This window comes from Myotis myotis, unplaced genomic scaffold, assembly GCF_014108235.1.
Source record: "Myotis myotis isolate mMyoMyo1 unplaced genomic scaffold, mMyoMyo1.p scaffold_m19_p_2, whole genome shotgun sequence".
Lineage (NCBI taxonomy): Eukaryota > Metazoa > Chordata > Mammalia > Chiroptera > Vespertilionidae > Myotis > Myotis myotis.
In genome coordinates this window covers 149317122-149334850 of record NW_023416324.1, presented here as the reverse complement: position 1 = coordinate 149334850, position 17729 = coordinate 149317122, and the positions used below count along the sequence as shown (strand labels likewise).

At 39.6% G+C, this 17729-nt stretch overlaps 1 protein-coding gene and 1 pseudogene across 5 annotated transcripts in view; one reads left to right on the top strand and one right to left on the bottom strand.

The window, feature by feature from the left end:
• Positions 1-17729, bottom strand: part of PHLDB2 (pleckstrin homology like domain family B member 2) — a 244705-nt gene that overhangs the window by 176306 nt on the left and 50670 nt on the right. The window lies entirely within an intron of this gene.
• Positions 5943-6860, top strand: LOC118675724 (annotated as a pseudogene).

The window sequence follows — 17729 nt, the reverse complement described above, 5'->3', positions numbered from 1 at the left end:
TCTTCTTTTTCAAGATTCATCTTAATTGTTATGTTTTCCTGGAAATCTTCCTTCCTTTATCCAGTCTCACTTAGTAACATTTCTTCTGGGTCTGCATGTCCCCTTTGCATGACAAGAGCTTTTTTTGTGTGTGTGTGTGAACTGGGTATAGAGTAAAACTGGTTTCTGTCTCTCCTACTGCAGTTTATGCTCCCTAAAATCAGGTATTTTATAACTTACAAAATGCTATTTTGTTTTAGCAGAAACTTTAAACCACACTATTTTAACAGACTTCTGTGAGGAAACTGAGAAGTGCTTCTTAAAATAAGTAAGATTAAACAGTTTATTAGCAGAAACAAAAATTCAGAGTTGTCAGTGCTTGATGTTATTAAAGATGGGACAATCCTAAGGCAAATGCATAGCCCAAAACAGAGTCACTGGGATAAAACTGAAGACATGCAATAAGAAAAGGAGTTAGGACATTTTCCCAAGTAAGTTCAATTTAAAAGCACTATAACTTTAAAATGATGTATGTATAACAGTATAGGAATCTAAATAAACAAAAAGCAATATCTATTCATGTTGAAAAAATAATCAAAAGGTACAGAAGGGTATAAAATTAAAAAGTAAAAGTTCTCTTCACCCTAAACCACACTCTCATTTCCCAAAGATATTCTCCAATAAGTTTCTTGAGTGTCCTTCTGGAAATACTTTATGAATAGTATATTTACATAGTCTTGCTTTTGTAAAAATAGGATTCTATTTACACATAGTTTATTCTTTGCCTTTTAATTTAGTAATATTTCTTAGACCTTCTCCCATGTTGGCACTCATAGATCCCTTTTATTCTTTTTCAGGAATGAATGCTCTTCTACCACCCAGCTTGAACATTGTTAATTAAATCAACCCTTTCTGAGGAATATTAATGCTGTTTTCCATTTGGAGAGTATAAAAAATCACAGTGAAGAACTCCACATCAGACTATCCAGCAATGAAACTTCTTGAAGTCTCTATGATTTGTATGAAGGAAAGAACGAATTCAGTACTCAACTTAATGACATAGAGACAACTTTAAATATATTTGTTTATTCTTGTTCTCCAACTGCTTTTAGAAAGATTTTACAATTGGTGTGACATCATTTTTCAAAGTAATTACTGGCTCCCAAAAATAATTTCTAAAAAATCAGTCTGTACTTTAAAACAGGGGTCCTCAAACTTTTTAAACAGGGGGCCAGTTCACTGTCCCTCAGACCATTGGAGGACCGGACTATAGTTTAAAAAAAAGGTATGAACAAATTCCTATGCACACTGCACACATCTTATTTTGAAGTAAAAAAACAAAACGGGAACAAATACAATATTTGTATTTGCATGTGGCCCGCGGGCCATAGTTTGAGGACCCCTGCTTTAAAAGACCGACTAAAACTTTCTGTTTCAGCAATGTGAACACTTGGAGTAGGATTAATGTTCATTTTTAATAATTTTTTGCAGAAACAAAATCAGAGACTACTATTACTTATATTTACACTAGAGGCCCAGTGCACGAATTCATGAACCACTAGGGTTCCTTGGCCTGGCCTGTGGGATTGGGTCGAAACTGGCTCTCTGACATCCCCCGAGGGGTCCCGTATTGTGTGAGGCTGAGGGAGCCCACTGATGCACGATTGGGGCAGTACATGATCGGGCAGGGGCACAATCGGGCCAAGGAGAGATACGGGAGGTTGGCCAGCTGGGAAGGGACCATGAGAGGGCTCCAAGGTGTGTCTGGCCTGTCTTGCTCAGTCCTGATTGGCCAAACCCTAGCAGCAAGCTCACCTACCAGTTGGAGCATCTTCCCTTTGGTGGTCAGTGCATGTCATAGTGACTGGTTGACTGTCTGCCCCCTGGTGTCAGTGCACATCATAGGGAGCGGGTAAGTGACCTTAGCATATTATTAGCATACTAGAGGCCCAGTGCACAAAAATTTGTGCACCCCGGGGGGGTCCCTCCTCCCAGCCTGTGCCCTCTCACAGTATGGGACTCCTCGGGGGATGATCACCTGCTGGCTTAGGCCTGCTCCCTGGGGGATTGGGCCTAAGCTGGCAGTCAGACATCCCTCTGGCAGCCTGGGAGCCCTCAAGGGATATCCACTTGCCAGCGGGGAGCAGGCATAAGCTGCAGTCGGACATCCTTAGCGCTGCTGAGGAGGCAGAAGAAACTCCCACAACCACCGCTGTACTGGCAGCCATCAGCCTGGCTTGTGGCTTAGCAGAGCTCCCCCTGTGGGAGCGCCCTGACCACCAGGGGGCAGCTCCAGCATGAGCATCTGCCCCCTGGTGGTCAGTGTGTGTCATAGTGACCAGTTATTCCCAGTTGTTCTGTTGTTAGGGTCAATTTGCATATTACCCTTTTATTATATAGGAGTGCCTGGCCAGCCTGGGTGAGGGGCTGATGGCTGTTTGCAGGCTGGCCACAGACCCTTCAGGGTGGAGATCCCCGCTGGGGTGCCTGGCCAGCCTGGGTGAGGGGCTGAAGGCTGTTTGCAGGCTGGCCACAGCCCCTTCAGGGTAGGGGTACCCCCTGGGGTGCCTGGCCATCCTGGGTGAGGGGCTGAGGGCCGTTTTCAGGCTGGCTAAGACCCCCAGCGGGGACCCTCACCCCATGAGGGTGTGGCCATCCTGGGTGAGTGGCTAATGGTTGTTTGCATCTGGCCAAGCCCCCCAGCGGGGACCCTCATCCCATGAGAGTGTGGCCATCCTGGGTGAGGGGCTGATGGCTTTTTGCAGCCTGGCCATGACCCACAGCCACCCAAGTTCCCAATGGAGGCTGGCTGGAAGCAGGTATCTGGGATTTATTTGTCTTCTATAATTGAAACTTTGTTGCCATGAGCGGAGGCCACAGCCGGCTCAGGGCAGGTGGGAAGCTTGGTTTCCTCCATCGCCGGGGCAACCAAGCCTCCTGCTTGCTCCAGCTCTGTGGCTGCAGGCCACCATCTGGGTTGGGTTAATTTGCATATAGTCGCTCTGATTGGTTGGTGGGCGTGGCTTGGGGTGTAGTGAAAGTATGGTCAATTAGCATCTTTGTCTTTTATTAGTGTAGATTATGCTTTGATTGGTTGAATGGTGGCTGACTGGACACTTAGCATATTAGGCTTTTATTACATAAGACAAATTCTTTTACAAATTGTGCTGACAACATCGTTGATTTGGGGGTAAGTTTTCTCTCTATCAATTATCTCTACTCAAACAGAGAGTGAGTTCCCTCAGGCCTGACTCTAGCTCACCTTTCTGACACTCATGAGGTCCAATAAACTCTCCTTTGCATAAAAGTAATTGAGTAAAAGTTTTATAATTGATTATTTGTATTGGGAACCAAACATATTAGATCATAGAATTGTTCAGATATATATAATATTTAAATATAATATAATATAATATAATATAATATAATATAATATAATATAATATAATACTTTAAATAAATGTTTAATAAGTTCATTGCAAAGTTGTGGTCCAGGTAATTTTCACCTACTCTAACTTAGGAAGCAATACAAAAAGTAAATGCAAACAAGCCTAGAGCATGTGAAGATTTTCCTGCAAAGAATGATTAGATTTTTAAATGTTTTCAGACCTCACTCCCTTGGTTTCTTCATCTTATTTAAAAAAAATATATTTTATTGATTTTTTACAGAGAGGAGGGGAGAGGGATAGAGAGTTAGAAACATTGATGAGAGAGTAACATCGATTCAGCTGCCTCCTGCACGGCCCCACTGGGGATGTGCCCCCTACCTGAATCAAACCCGGGACCCCTGAGTTCACAGGCCGAAGCTCTATCCCTAAGCCAAACCGGTCAGGGCGGTTTCTTGATCTTGATAGTAACAATTAACTTTAAAAAATACTTTAAAAATCAGAATGCTCTCAGACTTAGAATGTTCCTTGCTTCTTCTTCTTCTTCTTTTTTTTTTAAATAGAAAAATTGGGAGCCAATTATTTAGACCATGCTTTTAAAAGGTCACCTTGTTTTCCATTCCTCTGTAATTGTGTAATAAGAGTTGAATGGCTTTGGGCAAATCACTTTATCTTGCAGAGCCTTAGTTCTGTCCCATATAAAGCTAAAATAACCTTGAATATCCATTTCAGTGCTAAAATGGTATGACTCCAAGGTTGTGGTAAGAGTAGAGAGGTGTTACAGGTGTTGCAAAGGACACATGATGAAAGAGGAAAGATTATGGGATGTTCCTCAAGAGGTTAATTCTTCTTAGAATTCATTAAAGAACAAATATTTCTCAGTTTATGCTTAGAAGTAAATATATATTTATTCTTACAATATATTCCTATTATTTCAGCTTATAAACATATTTGCCAGATTCAAAGAGGTCTCCCAACCACCAAAAAATGCCACATACCAAGTGGATATAAAAAGGCACAGATGTAGCAAATATAGAACCAATACATTTTTGCCTTTGTCTCAAGATAGACTGTCTCATGGAATCTTTACACATGGATTGAATTGTTTTTAAGTATGGCAGTCAACAATAATAAGAAACAGAAATGCTGTGGCAATGGCTGGGTCTCTAGTTACCCAGTGTCTGAGCAGAGAATTAGGAAAGAGTGGGGCTATTCAATAATCCACAATGACTACTGTGCGTGCGTGTGTTTGTATTTGTATATGTATCTACCTCAATAAAACAACCCATTTCAAGGTTCCATATATTTCTCTTTAGTCATTAATTTCTTGAGTGTCTGCTATTTGTTAGGCACTAGTGATATGTGGTCAGTAGGGGAGACAGATATTGAATAAATAATCATACCAACACATAGATAACAATGAATTGTGACAATGCTAAGAAGGACAATAAAGGGTATAACGAGAAACAAAAACAGGGTCACATTTAGATTATACAATCAATAAATGAAAACTCTGAGGAGGAAGTAGCTAAGACATGATGCATGAGCAGGAGGTAGTTAGGAAAGCTTTTAGGCAGAGAACTAGACTAAGCTTGAGAAAGTGAAAAGCTAGGGAGAGTTTAAAAACAAACAAGCAAACAAACAAACAAAACTGGTTGTGCCAGCACCCAGAGAAGAGAAGCAGAGTATACAGCTGGGAGGCTGTAGGCCTTGTTGGTCTTGATAAGGACTTTTAATTTGAATACCTGATTTTTCTTAATGTTTTGAATCTTACTGGTTAGGGATGTAACCCTATCAGATTTGTGTATTCAAAATCTTCCACTGGCTGCTCTGTGGGTAATCCATTAGAAGTGAGCAATTGTGGATTTGGGGAGATTTGTTTAGATTTGCTATATTATAATAGTCAACATGAGGATAGTGGTAGATTGAATTAAGTGACAGCAAAGGAGCTGTAGAGAAGTGGATAGATTTTTAACATATTTTGAGGGCAGAATCACAAGTACTATGTCTTAACACCTCTGGGATCTTAAAAAAGATATTAGTTTACTTTGTCTACTACTTTAGAATACTCTGGAAAGGTGGAATGGTACTTTTCCACTTCCCTTCAAGAAAACAGGTCTTATGAAAGCAGGGCATAGTGAGGCACACTGAAGGATCATCCCAGATAAGATGGGGAGGAGTCCCAAGGGTGGAGGAGGTGATGTGGGTGGGAAAAAGTGTGGGATTTCCCAAGACTTGAAGATGTGTGAGGGTCGAGGAGCTAGTCTTATTTATATGCTTGCCTGATACTCATAGCACCTTAAACAAAAAGCAGACATTAGTTGTTACTGTTCATGATGACAGTGATAGGTAGCAGGCAGTTTTTAGAATAGCATTGGCAAATAAATTTTGAGAAACTGTTATTGAGAAGAAGACTGTGGCTGGGGTAAACATGGAAACAGCTGGAGAGCATGTGGTTCTCCTCACATCTGGGAGCTATGAAAAGCAATAGTAATAGAGGCATTCCATATAGCTCCACCCTCAACCAAATGCTATGTAACCACCTTCCAAAACAGGCAGATCTTCAGCAAAATGAAAATGGCCTTGTCATTCATGAATCAGGGACAAAGGTTCCTGTTTCATTTTGAATATCATGACCCAGGTAAATCCAATCCCAGTCACTTTACAGAATAATTCAGGATGTAGGGAAATAGGAACTCATAAATTGTTCAATCTTTTTTGAAGTCAGATCTGGTGATATCTATAAGAAATGTTTAAGTGTGCATTTCCTCCTCTCTCCTCATAGGAAATGAATTAATCATAGCTTTGATTCATTATATACACACTAGTGGCCTGTGCACAAATTTTTGCAGTGAAATCCCAAAGGGGACCTCATGTCCTGTGGGACACAATGACCCCAAGGACTTAAAAGAGGAGATTGATATTCGACTATCCAGGGTTCAGGATATCAAGTATGAACCTCAGCTCCTTGCGGATGATGATGCAAGACTGCTGCAGCTGGACACCCAGGGAAATCAGAGTTGCTACAACTATTTATACAGGATGAAAGCTCTAGATGCCATCCGTGCCTCTGAAATCCCATTTCATGCTGAAGGCCGGCATCCCCGTTCCTTAATGGGCAAGAATTTTCTCTCCTACCTGCTAGATCTTCGAAACACTAGTACTCCTTTCAATGGTGTGCGCAAGGCCCTCATTGATACCCTGCTGGATGGCTATGAGACAGCCCGCTATGGGACTAGAGTCTTTGGCCAGAGAGAGTACCTGCGCTATCAGGAGGCCCTGAGTGAGCTGGCCACAGTGGTCAAAGCACGAAGTGGGAACTCTCAGCGACAACATCAGTCAGCAGCCGAAGACCTACCCCAGGCTCCTGGAGTTTCCCCAACAACCATACAGGTGACATACCTCTCCTCCAGCCAGAAGAGTGAAAGTGCCAAGCACTTCCTTGAATTGAAGAGCTTCAAGGACAACTATAACACACTAGAGAGTACTCTGTGATGGCACTGAAGGAATTGCTGTTGATGGAGCCAGAGAGACTGCATTGTGCTTGCCGGGTGCGCCTCAGGTCATCTGGATCAGCAGGCCCAGACTGGATCAGCTAAAGCTCCCGGTCGTGTCCACAGCTCTTAGAGCTCATGCCTAGAGAATCATTCTCCAAACCTTCCTTATGGCCAGTTTCAAAACTCCAGTTAAGACTTTATTTTCCCTTGGTAGCACTTTTTTCTGGAGTTGAATTAAGATGTTTTTCTTAATGTTTCTGTCAGAGCTTCCTTAAAAATCCTCACTTGGTTTTGATCATAGTTCATCTGCCCCTTTCTAGACTATAATCCCAAGGGCGAGAGAGTTGGGGTGACAGGGGAAGAATGGTCAGACCAATGCATTGGTCTGACTTTATAAATTAATAAAATGAACAATTAAACAACAAAAAGGGGGGGGTTCCCTTAACCACTTAACCCAGCCTGCACCCTCTCCAATCGGGGACATCCCTCTCACAATCTGGGACTGCTGGCTCCTAACTGCTCACCTGCATGCCTGCCTGCCTGATCACCCCTAACTGCCTCTGCCTGCCTGCCTGATTGCCCCTAACCCCTCTGCCTGCCTGCCTGATTGACCATAACCTCTCTGCCTGCCTGCCTGATAGCCCCCAACTGCCCTCCCCTGCTGGCCTGATCTCGCCCCCAACTGCCCTCCCCTGCTGGCCTGATCACCCCTAACTGCCTCTGCCTCAGCCCCCACCACCATGGCTTTGTCGGGAAGGAAGTCGGTCAACCTGGTCTAATTAGCATATTACCCTTTTATTAGTACAGATGGTTTTCTCTATTTTTTTTTTTTTTTGTACTTGCTTGCTTATTTATTTGTAGTAAATCCTTAGAGTATCACATTCACCACCTAAAACAAATGCTCAGATCTTGGTGATAACCGACATCTAACCATAACGTCTCTGAATTTCATCCTTATTCCCTCCTATCTGAGGTAACCTGACTCTCATATTTATGACCCCATGCTTTCTATTTAATATAGATTTTTGTAACATTAGTATTTCTAAAATTTTAGTTTTGTTTTTTGTATGCATTTACACACATAGATGTGGCTGTGTGTTTTAATCTTTATGGACTTGTGTTTTGATTTAGTAATATATTTTGTTTTAAACTTTATGGACATATATTTTTAATTAATAATATATTGCTAAGATACCCATAGTGTATGTTACTCTGGTTCACTTATTTTGACTCCTGAATCATATAACGTTTTATACAGTACAGCCCGTTTATGCTCTCTTCTTTTCATAGGCACTTAGGCTGTGTTCAGTTTTTGCTGGCTTAACCCAAACATCCCAATAGAGTCTGACACCAGGTGTCAGAGGCTGTAGAACCACAGTACATTCCTGGGGGAGATTGAGTTGGTGCAACAACTTGGGAAAACTGTTTTCCATGATCTCTTGAAGGAGAGTATCCATCTACCCTCTCACTAGGATGACAATACATGGCCTAAACCAAGACATGTCTGAGAATAAAAAGTAGCACTAATAGAGTGAGTTCCTGGGTCAGTAGGGATTACTGGGACTGACTTGGGAAAAATAAGTCATATGGTCATATATCCAAAACTGGGGAAGTCCACTCCCAGGAGACTGTTGTATCTGCTCAGAAAAAATTCTGTGTAGGAATGTTCAGAGCAACCATCTTCACATGATCATCTAGGAATTTATTGTAAGGAAATTATACTAGATAAGTAAACATTTATTTACTGTTATGCATCAAAGTATTTTTATAATACTGAAAAATCTGGAAAGTATCCAAATATTGACAATTCAGGCTTGGTTAAAATGGCGGTGGTACATTCATAAATGGCTCACTAGGCAGTCAGTTAAGATGCTGTTACAGAGGCATCTCTGTGGGAAATGTTCATAATATGTTGAGGAAAAAGCAGATTACAAATCAGTATGCTCATCATGACACTGTTTTAAAAAATGAATATTTACATTAAAAAGAGACTAGAACGATGCATTTTACAGCATTAGTAATGGTGGATTTCTGAGAAACATTTACTTTTTAATTTGCTTCCTTATATTATTATCTTCCCTATGATAATTTTGCATTTTTTACAAGTAAAAAGAAGAAAACCAAATGAAAAGCAAATGCTATTGATTATATATTTTGGCTAGAAGCTGTTCTGTTATTGTTGTCCCCATAATGTGTCATTTTATGTCCAGAGTGCCTGGACAGCAGCTTTCCTACACTATGCTCAACTCACCAAACAAAATGTCCACTGCATTCATGAAAAATTATCTCCTTTGTCAAAACACTACGTAGGTGACCGCAAACATTAGTTGGTTCAGACTGTCATAGCCTGGCTTCTTAATTGCAGTCACTTAGCAACCTACTGAGAGAGTCCTAATGCCTTAAGTGCTGTGAAGAGAGTGTGAAGAGACTACTAATTATAGAACTGGAAACTTCTGGAAGGTAAATACTAAACTTTGGGACTTTGGAGCTTGGTTTCCTATCAGAGGAGAGACATTTACCTGAGGAGTTTGAGTAAATCTGCTTTAGCGGTCAAAAAGGAGGCATTTGGAGCCTTGGCGTCAAAGGGCAACAGAATGAGTCCCCATATTGCTACACTAGCAGGAGTCTCTCTCCCGGCCAGTCTTTGAATGGAGAATGGCCTTTATTTCTCATAAGGGAAGCTGAATATTCGGGGCGATGCCCTGAGGTCATCAGAGTCATGAAAACTAAGGATATGGCCCATTCTGAGTAGGAACAAACATTATTAGGAGGGGAGGCTTCCATCTACTGGTCGCTGATTGAGCTGAAACACCCCTGAGATGATGGTAAGATCTATGGCAGTTTGAAGCCTCCTGAACTCCCACCCCATTAAGCACCTCAAACTCATGGAAACAGTATGAGCAGTTATTCCAGTGATGGAACTCCATTCCAAAGTTCTGAGGTGGCCTTGGACAGACTCTGATTGATCAGACCATGTACTTCACAATATGGTCACTCCTTCCAAGATTTATTTATTTATTTTAAAATACATTTTTATTAATTTCATAGAGGAAGGAAGAGGGAGAGAAAGATAGAAACATCAATGATGAGAGAGAGTCATTGATTGGCTGCCTCCTGCATGCCCCCGACTGGGGATCAAGCTCACAACCAGGCATATGCCTTGACCGGAATCAAACCTGGGACCCTTTAGTCTGCTGGTTGATGCTCTATCCATTGAGCCAAACCAGGGTAGGACTCAAGATTCTTTAGGAACTTTGTTTTGCATTGTTCAGTTGGCTGAAAGATAAGGGTCAACAAAAAATGCTCAAGGCACATAGCGTGGCCAATTTTGGCACAGTTGGTAATCATTACCACTATATTAACCACTGTTTATTGATCCATTACCTATAGGGTCAGATACTATAGAAACTAAAAACCATATCTTAGAAAAGTTAAATTTTCCAAGTCCAGAAACCTAGTAAATAAACTTGAACTCAGAACCATCTGAGTGCAAAACTATACTTTCATGCACTATATTATCTGGCTTCCCCAAGGTATATGACAGAGCATTTGATTCTTTCTCTTTTTTAAATGAAGAATATAATTATATGTACTTATAACAAAACTCTTTTGTTCTTATAGCCTCTAATATAATATAGACAGGAAGATATATGATAAATGTATAGCCAAATATGAATGGTGTTTCTTTAATTATTGGTTGACAAAATAACTACTTAGTCCCCATGGGAAGTATATTATTACCCCTTCTAAGAAAAGTTCTACTAAGAAGTTCTATTGAAGACAACAATCTTTTTTCAAAGGAACTCCTAATCTGATGCCAGTAGTCTGATAGAACCTTGAACTACATGCATAATTTGTTGCGTAGCAGAACACTCTTTGGATGTGAGGGGCATTACTTTGTCCAGTGCATTGTTCCAAAACCTGCTGTGATGATTGGGAAGAATAAAGCTCAGTTTGAAAGAGTTATGAAGGGATTTGGTGTGTGAGCCTTGCTATTCCTTTATTACCAATTTGACTCCAACAAGGGAAAGAACCTAATGTAGCTCTCATAATGACACTTCTCTGCCCAGTCACAAGGCTTTCCCTCTGCCAACAAGAGAAGGAGGAGGTATTTCTTTATTGAGCAACTTCTATGTGTCTTCTGGGGGCTTTCCCATATATTTCCCTTTTAATCGTGAAAGCATTCCTCTGTGGTAGGTTTATCCATTCCAATTTGCCCACTTCACCACAGTCTTTTTTTCAGGGAGAAAGAATAAAAGGTACATAGATTGGAGAAGTAGATAAAAGAAGAATCAAGGAAGTGTTTCAGAGGGGGATTTTTCATTTAGGGAGTTTCAAGTTATGTCATTTAAAGTAATATTGGCATATCTATTCCCTTCTTGGACTTTTCTGCCTTTAGAAGAAGAAGGTCTTGACATTAAATAGCAGGACCAATGCCTGTGAGTTCCAGGTTTTACTTCTGACCTGCACTGAGTCCAACACCATGCCCATCTTAGTTTCTGTCAGAGGAGGGTGACCATGCCCATTTACCCACTGGCATTCATAAGACACAAAGTAACACCTACCTGAATTACCACTTTGAAATGATCTTACAAGAAAAGAGGCATAATAATTCTTTTCACCTGCTAGTTCCTTTGTCTGCGTTCCTTTCTCTTGTTCTTTAACCATATTTAGGGCTGAAATATCCCATCAATTCTCTTCCTAGAAGCTTGTGATTTTCTCAGGTCAGAATGCATAAGGTAATTATACTGATTAAAGTGAGAAGTCTATTTGTGACTCAGAGTCTTGGCCTATTTCCCATTCATGTTCCTATTCTAGTCTTTGCCAGATTGAAGGATACTTTACCACCTATTTATAATATATTTACTGGAAAAATATTGCTTTATTCTCAAAGGTTTATTTTAGGGGGCCTGCAATGTCTATGTTGGTTTAAAGACTGTAGAAAAAAGTATTTGGTGCATCTTCAACTTGTTTTATTTTAGGGAAATATGCGACAGGGTTGGCTCCACCCTAGAATAGCCTGGGTGGGCTGCCAGCAGCTCTACCCTGGGGTGGTCCTTTCTTTTTGGCTGTGGCTGTGGAATGTCTCCTTTTTTTCCCACGGGGGCCTATGTCTTCTTTGGCATAAGGTGGACCAGAAGGGAAATGACAGGGTCAGAAGCAGAGCCCCAGAGATCAAGAGAGAGAAAGCTCAGCGTCAGCATGGACCACCAGCCATGGCTTTGGAAATGGATAGAAGCAAAATTGAGCACTGCAATTCCAGCTTGAAAGGAATAGGCACCTCTAACCTGTAGCAGGTGTTTGGCCACAGTCATATATCAGAAAAAGTCAGGGAAAACGTCTGTAGATCACACAATGGAGAGAGCCCTCACTTCCAGCCTTTGAAACCCAAGTGCGAAAAAATATCCTAAGAGGAAGAAGGATCTTTCACTTATGAGGACCATTTGATTTTAAATTAACTGCTCTCTAAAGAAATTCTGACAGCATAGCACACTATAGAGCATTCAGTGAATACCCCCAAATGGTGAATTAATTGAGCTGCTTAAATAGAGAACAAATTCATCTTGAGTAACTTGAAGTCATGAGGATAAGGATTATAAGCTGGATGTTCTCAGATTCTGTATGGAGCACCTGAAGGCCAAATAACTCAGCTCCACTAGACATCATAAATGCAACTTCCCCAGCCAAAAAAAAAAAAAAATCCCTCCCCCCACACACAGAAAAACCAGGATATTCCTGAAGAATGATAGAAACAGCCATAGTCAGAAGTATGATACCCTGGTGGATGGTGTCCTCGTCTTCCCCGTGCCTATTCACATCAGGTCATTGGTTCCATCTACTGTTGGTGCTATTTAGTTACACCATACTTCAGAGGTCAGTGTTCTCTATATCTCATTTCTTCTGGCCTCAGGTGAACTCCTAATGATATTTATTTCCAAATTTTTCTTCATTTCATTTCTGAGAGAACTCTCTAGGGAGACCTTTAGTAGATATAGAGGCCTGACTTGGCTTGGGAATTCTTTGAGATGGGAAAGCATTTGTCAAGTATCAGTTAACTGTCTTCTATGGCAGTGGTTCTCAAAGTTTGGTACCAATACCAGCGGCAACAGCATCACCTGGGAACTTGCTAGAAAGACAAATGCTTAGGTACCACCCCAGACCTACATGAAACAGAAACTCTGAGGTGTGGGTTAGCACTCCATGTTTTAACAGGCCCCTCCAGGTGATTCTGAGACCATTATTCTAGGACATATTTTTCTCTCTTGGGCTGCTGCATACCTGGGGATGTGTTATAATTGAAATCTAGTAGTGGGAGAAACAATTACATGTGTCAGGGTCCTGTGGAAATGTTCTGTCAGCTAATGTATTTTATTTTCCTCTGTTCTTAATAAGGTACTGCCAGGTTATTCCTAATGAAATAAAGGCTAGAGTTTCATAATGTGAGAATCTGAGGGCTTAGTGCTATACAAAGTATAATGTGAGAAACCTTCCCCAATAGTTTACAGGCTGTGAGAGGCAGATCATATAACTAACACTGCAAAGGCCAACTTTAGATATTAGATGAATCACCTCCTAGCCATCACTTGGATCAGGACACCATTACAATCACACACTAAAACATAGTCATTTGTCAGTCATCTAGATGTGTCATTGGACCCTTCCCTAAAACAAAATGTACCTTTATTGAGCAGGTTACTAAAGCATGAGAAGGCTGTCTCCCCTACTTTCATTTATACCATATACTAGGAAATCTTAGATGAGCCAGCACCACGGAAAAAGTCCACAGAAGATAATTGTCAGGAGGGATTTGTGAAGGTTATTTGTGGTTTGCTTGATTGAGACTCCAGGGGTGTCTTTAATCTTAAACAGGCAGTTGTGATTGAGTCTCTGACTTGAGCCTTGGGGGCTCTACTCAGCATTTGTCCTTATATAACTATTGGTTAACCCTGGTGAAGAGGGTATGGTGGGCTAGTCTCCTCTATTTAGAAACATGTGCAAGATGTAGAGCTGCAAGAGTCTTTAGGTATCATCTGACCTACTGTTTAGAGACTTGAGACTTGGATAGAAGATGCATGTCTCTGAACCTACAGCAGGTACAGCCACTCAATACAATTAGCATGTTAGTTTGCTAGGCTCTCGTCACTACTAAACTGTGAGATCTTTGAGAGCGCAGACTTCATTTTCATCACCTTAGAATCTCTGGTACCTAGCATAGTGCCTGGTGCAAAACAGGTTCTTAAATTTTTAACCTCTGGCTTTGCTTCTAGAGGCATCAACAAGATAAAGCATTGAAATGATCAAGGTTTATAGAAACCTGCTTATGTAGTTTATTCCACCTATTTATTAAACACAAAACAATAGTATCTTATACTTTGGTGGTACCCTTAGATTATTTATAATAATAATAGTTTAGTTCACTCCTCTCATTTTAAAATAACAAATTGTAGCCCAGGAAAGATAAGTGACTTTCCTAAGGTTCTACTGCTTATTACTGGGTGGTAGGGCCTGGGCTAATGTACTAAGGCCCTAGGTTAGTGCTCCTCCTGATGCCCTGTCTTATCCTCTTAACTGAAGCCATTTTTCTCAGACCTAAATTTTTAGAAGAAACAAGGGTTATTAATTAGGCCATTTTCTTAAGGCGGTTCGTACATAATCCTAAATCATAAAACCTCAGACTTTGGAAGGGGCCTTGGAAAGCATTTGTCCAACAGTCCAACCCAGACACGGATCTCCTGTACAGACTTCCAGAAAGAATGGCACTTTGTCTTTGTTTGAGCTCCTCCAGGAATGGAATTGTCAATATCTTATTTTTAAGCAGTTCTAGTTGACACAAAATTCTTTCCTTTATTTAAATAAAAGAAGCACTACTACACATTTTAATGTACCAAATGCTGACATCTAGAACTACACAGAATGAATATAGTTCTTCATCATGGCAGTTGTTCCTCAATCTAAATATAATTTTCATCATCAACATTAATCTCTTCTCCAAACAAAACATTCCTTGGATTGTTCTTCAAAAGATAGGATTTCCAGAACCACCACCACTTTGGTTGCCCTTGTTGGACTAGCCTTTAACTTGCCAATATCCCAATTTAGAGGTAAACACAAGACCAAATATTTTAGATGTGGCCTAATGAATAAAGAATGCAATAGAATTTACTTCCTTTTTCATGGGTCCTAGATTTTTGTTAAGGAAGTTTAAAATTGCATTAATATGTTTGTCTACTCACAGCTGCTTCTTGTATTTTAGATCAGCTAAACACTCTAGGTCTTCCTTTGAGGGGGAAGAAAAGATTCTTATTATATTCAATATTCATAAATAAATACATAAATTCCAGGTAAGTTAAAATGTATATGTAAAAAATGAGTACTAGGGGAAAATATTATATTTTATTTGGAGATTTGTGAAGATACTCTATGTATGACATCCAAAAATAAGTCACAAAGGAAAGACTGATATATTTTGTTAATTGAAATTTAGAATTTCAAGTATGGAAAAAATAATAATATTAAAATCATAAAAATTAAAAATAGAAAACTGGGAAACATGTTTGCAAAATATGTGATAGAGTTTAATTGCTCTTGTAAATTAACTAAAATAGACCAAAGGAAAAGCCATAGATATTTGAGTGGCAAAGAAATAAAATGGCCCACAAGGATGTAATGAAATGTTCAAACAAGCTAGTCACCAAAGGTGCTGGCAAAATTAGATTTGTAAAAATGAATATAGTTAATATATGGTGTAGAAAAGTATCGGGCAAAACAGGATTTCTCACACACAACTGATGGGATTATATAGTTTTCTATTACTTGCTTTAGGATAATTTGGGAATATTTATATTGTCAGGAGGGATTTGTGAAGGTTATTTGTGGTTTATTAATCAAATATTCCATATGTGGAATAAAAGCCCAAGAAAGCAATAATATTTCTTTCTACAATACCACTTTTCTAAATTTATCCTAAGTAAAATATTAAAGATGTGTGCAAAAATTGTCATCATGGCAGTAATTATAATAGGAACAATAAATTCCCAACAATAGGGGATTGGTAGATTGCATTTATTACTAACTAGAGGCCCAATGCACGAAATTCGTGCAAGAGTAGGCCTTCATAGCCACAGTGGCTGCCTGGATCCCTCCCCTGGCTTCATCTGGAAGGTTGTCCAGTAGGACACCTGGGAAGACATCTGGTCTAATTAGCATATCATACTTTTATTATTATAGATGATTAACTATTATTATTGTGAATTTATAAAATTGATGTAAAAATATATTTACTTCACAATATAATGAAGTGAACCATATGTACAAAAGATAGTGGTGACATTTTAATAATTTATGTGTACCTGATACACACATACTAAAAATCTGGGAATTAACACTACACAAACACATTTCTTCTTATCCCTGTGTTCAGAAATACTAATTTTATAAGTCAAAGTAGGTGAAGTTTTGCTGCAGTAACAAATAATCCACAAATCTCAGTGACTTATTATAACAAAAGATTAGCTTGCTTCTGTTACATCCCAAGGCAGGCTGCAATAGAGGGGGCCTCTCCTTACGCCCATTCGGAGATATGGATAAATGGTGGCTCCAGAAGCTTCCATCATCACTGAGGCAGGAATAAAGGATGGGACAACTTGCACACACTGCATGACACTTCTTTTATTTTATCATTAAGAAAAATCACAAGGCCATGTCTCACTTCAAAGGGAGTAAGAAAGTGGAAACTTACAATGAGCTTGGAAGGAAAACTGCTATTTCTGCAGATAATCCTAGTGATGACCTCATTGACAGTTTTATTTTTCTCCTATTTGTTTGTTTATATTATCTGCTTTTTCTAAATAAACATATGGAATATTTGATTAATAAAAATTACTGTTAAGACATGTGTCCTTAATAATAAACTTGTGGAATGTTGGCTAGTATATTCATTGTCTGTTAAAATATTTCTCAATCTTGATCTTGATTTTATTAAGCTTATTTTTTCTCCCAGTTTGGTGCTTATTGGAAGTTTTGAAAAAATGTAGGGTGAACACTACCACATGTAGAGACATTAGTCCTTCCATAGGACATTGATCTACTAAACAATTTTCTTTAATATGTTTGTTTAAATGACTTGAAATCCATACTCACTGTTTTCATATTGAGCTGTTTACCATCCAGTTCTTAATGGTATTACAACAAACTTTGTCAAGATACTTACTGAAATCAAGATTGAATTCCTTTTTGGTATTTATCTGACATACTGTTTTAAGTTTGACAAAACTTGATTTTAACAAAGCTTCTTTGGGATGAAGGCAAGATATTCTGACCCAACTGCCCACAAATTGGCTAATAATGATTAATTCTAGAGTCTTGCTAAGGATCAACAGCGAATTTATTAATCCCGAAATCAGGGATTAATGTCTTGGGAGTGCAGGTACATTTATAGTTACACATGCTTCTCTCAAAGATGCTCCTCTCTCTGGGAGTTCCCTCGCTGACCTCGATAATCTGAGCCTGGAGACTTGGATACACTTAAAGGAGTTATTTTGTCTCATCTCCTAACCTTGCTCATGCTTCAGTTCATTTCTAGCAATGCTTGTTCTAGTCTAGTCATTTAAGGAACTTAATCACTACTAAGAAAAACAGAGGTAAATTCCAAAGGAAAGAGGATATTTTAGATGTAACTGCTTGTTGAGGCACCCATTTCAGAGAGAAGTATTCTAAGCAAAGGTAATACTATTACCCAATAAAGGGTTTGCACAGACTCATTGGAGGGCTCATGGAGCATCCTTCTGAACAGCAAAGATTTTCTCATGACCTTGAGGCTGAAGCCACAGACCTCAGAACTCCTGCAAGCACAGTTTCTAGAAATAAA